Below are 6,685 nucleotides of genomic sequence, written 5' to 3' on the forward strand. Positions count from 1 at the left end.
AATTTTTTGAGTGTAGGCATAAACATGACTAAATAAATCATGAACAGGAAACAAAAGTCTGTGAAAAAGGTATGGGCTATTAAACATTAATTAAAGGTGAATAAGTTCTAATTTTCTAGTTTTGAAATATGCAAATCTCAAATTGTACAATCAGCATCACAAATTAGAGTCAATAACGGATGGCTAACATAGACTACAGTAGTAAACAGGTCAAATTTCATCACCATGGACGGTGAAGAGTTGACAAAACATGAGAAACAGATACCTGGCGTTGAGGACGGACTTTGGGTTGGGATGAGGGCTGAGGGTAGGGGAAATCACCCAGACCTTGTCCTGTGTTCACAATGTTGATTTAGTGAAGTGTGGGGGACTGTATTCATTGTCTTGAAGGTCTTACCTGGAAAACAAAGTTGGAATGATTAACATTTTTAAATAAACAGCAACCTCAAAACGTCATCATACATTTACCATCCACTATAGTCCTGTGGCCCCACATTTTTGCACCACCCATATTTGTGGCGCTACATTAACATGCCCCTATGGATGGGTGCCATTGTTACATTTTAGGGCATTGGTCTGGGCTTACCACTGGCTCTGCTACTATTCTGCTATCACTAGTCCATGCCAGTGTCCCAGTTTCCTTACCACTACTGATCCCAGACAGCCAGAGGGATGGCCCCCTTGACCTGTTGAATGATGGGTGGCCAGACTGCCATCCTTGGCCCACCACCCTCCATTCCTCCCCCCTACCCCTCTCCACCCAACCATCCCTGAACCACCACTCCACCCACCTCCCTCCACCAAACCTGGCCTGTCAGGGGGTCAACCCAGGGCATCCCTCTCTCTGTCTGGGTCTTTGGGATTGGTACAAAGAGGAAGAAACACCCAGCCTCTCATAGACTCCCTGGTCGAACACACATGCACACAGCACACACAGGCACATCTCCTCTCCCCCAGACACATCAAATTCACCTAAAAGGCACCTTCAAACAGCTCATCATGCCAGAACCCAAACCTGCCACAAGTCGGTACCGTATGGTGTGGTCGGTGCGATAGGATTCTCTGACAATTCTATTTAGGGCAAATTGTCAGTGAGAAACTTCCGCTCGAACTGCCTCAGACAAAACTGGCTGTTGAGGAGAGCAAATCCTGCTGCATGAGGGTGGGGACAATGGGGTTGAATGTGTTGATGTGCGGCCGGTGGCTGGGGAGGGACAATGGGCGGATTAGTCCGTCCCCTGGCTGACTGATTTGAGATGGCTCCTCTCGGGCCCTAACTGTGGGGAGTCCCATTGTCCACCTCCTGATTCCCACTTCTCACAAACTCCAAACAAAAGTCAATCTCTTTCTCAAGGGGGAAAAAAATATCGACCCGGGCCGTGTTACCCTCTCCACTCCAGAAAGTGACTCAAAACATTATTTGCCAGGAATGACTAACTCCGCTAACTTCTTCAACTTTTCTAATTTTCCCCCCTTCTTCTTCTCTCTCTTCTTTATTTAGGGTGTCTATCTGAAGGTCCATGGTGGGTAGTGGGAAGGTTCTATACCCCCTCCCTGATCTGAAGGACTCTCAGCTGGGGTTTTCAGAGTGAAGTGGAGCTGTAAGGCACCTGTTGGAGGCTTAGGCCTGCAGCCTGCAGCTTTGCGGCCCACGGTCCATTAATATTAATATATAGCTACAGAGATGCCATCACGGGCCGCTCTGAAATCGGTCTGATGTCGCCCCTGGGTTCCCTCTGGACCGACCTTTGCTTTCAGTCACTTGTGAAGAACCCCTTCTTAATTTTTTCCCGTCTTCGCTCGTTAACAAATCATGACAGCTGAGTAGAGAGGCTTAGGCCGTTCACACTGCAAAGACAAACACGTCAGAGCCCAGGAGGCAGGAGAGCAGGCTGCAGTATAGCAGAGCAGGGAGCACTGTTGGGCTGGCTGCTTATAGCTGCTGCATGACTTCATTGATCTATCTATCTATACATCCATCCACACATCTACTGTGTACACAACAATCTGTCTACTGTATATACACAGTTATAGAGCCTGCTAAAACTATACAATGAGGCATTTGGTTATGATTATGATAAGTAGAATTGACACTAAGCAGAGGCTTATGTTATACATTTTGGATTCCTTAATGTTCTGAGTTCAAAGTCTTTAATAAAAGCAGGGTGAAATACTATATTCTAAAGAAGTACAATAACTATATTGAGTAGTTGCACAGTATCTGAAAATTAATTTCAGGCTCAAGACAAAATAGCATTAAAGAAAAGTGTACAATGAAACACAAACATATATACACACATATACACACACACACACACACACACACACACACACACACACACACACACACACACACACACACACACACACACACACACACACACACACACACACACACACACACACACACAGTCTAAATGCCAGCACTGCCGTTCTATCATGTCTGTGGATTAGTTAAACAATGGTTATCATTAGGTTTGACCACAACAATGGTTGCGGTCATCTCTGAGTTCATCTGCAGTCATCATGGTAGAGTGAGAATCATTATACTCAAACCACTCATTTTGTTGTGGTTGCAGTCCTCAGACAATCAGTTTAAAGTCACGGTCGACCCTCAGGTGCAGCAGAGCTCCATGCCCAACTTGGCTGACCAGGCCTGCGTACGAAATGGCATCCTAGTCCCTATACTGTATAGTGCACTACTTTTGACCAGGGCCCACAGGTAGTGCACTATACAGTATAGTAAATAGTCTGCCATTTCGGACACTGCCCAGGTTAAACTGTCATAACTTGGGGTCCTGATCCTGCCTGTCATTAACCCCATTTAACCCTACAGCATTGGAGTTGTCATCAAGACCCTCACAGACACTTAGTGTGTCTTAATACAGAGCAGACCAGATGGCTGGGTGTTACTGGGGTCTGGGCTCTGCAGACAGACAATCACTGCTGTTGCTGTTCCTCCTCTTACTATTGCTGGGGATGTGAAAGGTTCTGAAAAATAAAAAGCTCCTGCACACTGGTTTTCTTGAATACTCACAAACAAGATCCATTCCATCGCTTGTGGAGTAGTCTAGAAATACCAGTGTGCTGGAGTATCTTCTTTTTCAAATATTTGTTTTCCACCATGCATGGAACTACGCTATACAGTACCCGTCAAAAATTTGGACACACCTACTCATTCAAGGGTTTTTCATAATTTTTACTATTTTCTACATTGTAGAATAATAGTGAAGACATCAAAACTATGAAATAACACATATGGAATCATGTAGTAACCGAAAAAGTATTAAACAAATCAAAATATATTGCATATTTGAGATTCTTCAAATAGCCACCCTTTGCCTTGATGACAGCTTTGCAAAGTCTTGGCATTCTCTCAACCAGCTTCACCTGGAAACCTTTTCAAACAGTCTTGAAGCAGTTCCCACATATGCTGAGCACTTGTTGGCTGCTTTCCTTCACTCTGCCGTCCGACTCATCCCAAACCATCTCAATTGGGTTGAGGTCAGGGGATTGTGGAGGCCAGGTCATCTGATGCAGCACTCCATCACCCTCCTTCTTGGTAAAATAGCCCTTACACAGCCTGGAGGTGTGTTGGGTCATTGTCCTGTTGAAAAACAAATGATAGTCCCACTAAGCCCAAACCAGATAGGATGGCGTATCGCTGCAGAATGCTGTGGTAGCCATGCTGGTTAGTGTGCCTTGAACTCTAAATAAATCACAGACAGTGTCACCAGCAAAGCTCCCCCACACCATAATACCTCCTCCTCCGTGCTTTACGGTGGGAAATACACATGCAGAGATTATGCGTTCACCCACACCACGTCTCACAAAGACACGGTGGTTGGAACCAAAAATCTCCAATTTGGACTCCAGACCAAAGGAGCAGCAATTCGACCATGAAGGCCTGATTCACACAGTCCCCTCTGAACAGTTGATGTTGAGATGTGTCTGTGACTTGAACTCTCCAAAGCATTTACTGTGTCTTCCATTCCTGTGGCGCTTGATGGTTTTTGCAACTGCACTTGAAGAAACTTTCAAAGTTCTTGAAATGTTCCATATTGACTGACCTTAAAGTAATGATGGACTGTCGTTTCTCTTTGCTTATTTGAGCTGTTCTTGCCATAATATGGACTTGGTCTTTTACAAAATAGGGCTATCTTCTGTATACCACCCCTACCTTGTCACAACACAACTGGTTGGCTCAAACGCATTAAGAAGGAAAGAAATTCCACAAATTAACTTTTAAGAAGGCACACCTGTTAATTGAAATGCATTCCAGGTGACTACCTCATGAAGCTGGTTGAGAGAATGTCATCAAGTCCCGTGTAGCTCAGTTGGTAGAGCATGGCGTTTGCAACGCCAGGGTTGTGGGTTAGTTTCCCACGGGGGACCAGTATGATTTAATTTTAATTTTTTATGTATGCACTCACTAACTGTAAGTCGCTCTGGATAAGAGCGTCTGCTAAATGACTAAAATGTAAATCAAGGCAAAGGGTGGCTATTTGAAGAATCTCAAATATAAAATACTTTTTGATTTGTTTAACACTTTTTTGGTTGCTACATGTGTGAACTATTCTTTTTAAAAATATTACAGCATCAAACAGTCCTTACCTTGCCTAGATTCTCGCTGCTGGATGCTCAGTGATTGCTGGTCTAAATCTGAGGAAATAGAAAATGAGATTTCATTTCAAAAGCACAAAACGTAGTCACTCTTTTAAGTTACCTACAAATTGATCAGCATACAGTAAAGTCATTTTGTTGTGTTGTTATTTTAACTCCACCCCATCCCTTTACTCAACATTAAATTATAATTTCCACAACCCATGTGTGCAATTATGCAAATCAATATTATATAACAATTAAATAAATAAAAAATAACTCATAAACCACATACATTTCAACCAAAAATGTATATTCTAGATACTGTTAAAACAATAAAGGATGAGGTAAAAAGCATATTGAATTCAAATCTTTTCGATAGTGAAAGATGAATCGTGACATTGTGACGTGGGCTCTGTGTTGTTGACGATGTGTGTAGGCTAATGTGGGAAGATCACACCCCGGTCATTATGTGAGGGAGGCTTATTGTCTGACTAGGGGGCCACAGGGTCAGTAGGGATAGTGAGGTTAATGCTATTGTCTTTCAGAAAAGAAACACACTGGTTGTGTTGTTGTGGGGACTCAGGACTGTCCTCTCTTTGACCGGTATGTTGTTAGGCCAATGCAACCTCCAAGAAAAATGGAGACATTTGCAATAACTGCAGGCAACAGAGATCATGGAGTGTGGTGCCTTTTCAATTATGGAGTGTGGTGTCGTCTGCACTACACTCAAAAAAAATGATGGGTTGTTTGGATGACCCAACTGCTGGGTTGCAGGCATTGGGTCACTTAGTTGGGTTGTTTTCTTTAAAAAGAGCAAGGTTGGGTTTTTGATTCTGGTTTATTGATGCTGGGTTGTTGAGATATGACCCAGCGGGTCAGATCAGAAGAGTGGAGGCATGGCTTAGTAGGGGTGTGGCTTTTAGCTAGTTCTTTTTGGTCACCCGCGAGAGTAAAAGTAATCTGTTCTGTTGTATTTTTTTATCACAAGTTAAGATTGAACACTTACACTTTTGTAGTTTTAATAAGGCTTAAACAAGTGTATGAGTTCCTCAACAGCCTATGCATATCCCAATGTTGGGATAGTTACCCCTTTGTTGCAATAAAATAATAATGTTATTCTTTTTATAATAAAATATGTAATGTGCAAACATATTCAAGGAAAATTGAAATTTGCAGTGTACAAATGTAACATTTGGGCTCCCGAGTGGCGCCGCGGTCTAAGGCACCACATCTCAGTGCTACAGACCCCCTTGTTCGATTCCAGGCTGTATCACAATCGGCAGTGATTGGGAGTCCCATAGGGCGGCGCACAATTGGCCCAGCGTCGTCCGGGTTTGGCTGGTGTAGGCCATCATTGTAAATAAGAATTTGTTCTTAACTGACTTGCCTAGTTAAATAAAGGTTAAATCAAAAAAACATAATGAACAGGAATTACATTTACTTACACGGGTGACCAAAAATAACTATCTGAAAGCTACGCCTCCTGAAAATGAATTATGTATAAAAAAAAAAATTCAAACAGCTGTTGTGTCAACCCATGAAAGTGAATAAAAACCCAATTGATGGTTAAATTAACCAGTTTGGGTAATCCAAACAACCCAACATGTTGGGTAATTCACACAACCCAACTGGCTGGGTCAAAATAACCCAAACTGGGTTGTTTTTAATCCAGCATTTTTTAGAGCGAAAGCACTGTGATGATGATTTGTTTTACGACTACTTCACATTTTTTTATAGGAAGGAGGAATGGGGCAGGGGGTAAGGGATTGGGTGGGCTTCGTCCTTTTTTAAAAATTCTAAACAATAATGTTGGCAAATAGGTACGTCTTTCTTTCTAAAGTTCACCTCTTTTTTCAGGTCATGCAGTGTCTTTCCCATCCTTTAATTCCCCCACTAAAGTTTCAGATGCAAACAATCAAACAACACACAAATGCTGTCCTTTAGCCCTTACGCCCCTGCCTCAACCAAGAACTATGATTCATAACCTTTCTGTGGCCTGAGAGAAAGAGGTGCAGTAAAGAGAGAGCGAGAAAGAGACAGAGAGTGAGAGAGAGAGAGAGAGAGAGAGAGAGAGAGAGGG

The sequence above is a fragment of the Coregonus clupeaformis genome, chromosome 36, assembly GCF_020615455.1.
Source record: "Coregonus clupeaformis isolate EN_2021a chromosome 36, ASM2061545v1, whole genome shotgun sequence".
In the NCBI taxonomy this organism is placed as follows: domain Eukaryota; kingdom Metazoa; phylum Chordata; class Actinopteri; order Salmoniformes; family Salmonidae; genus Coregonus; species Coregonus clupeaformis.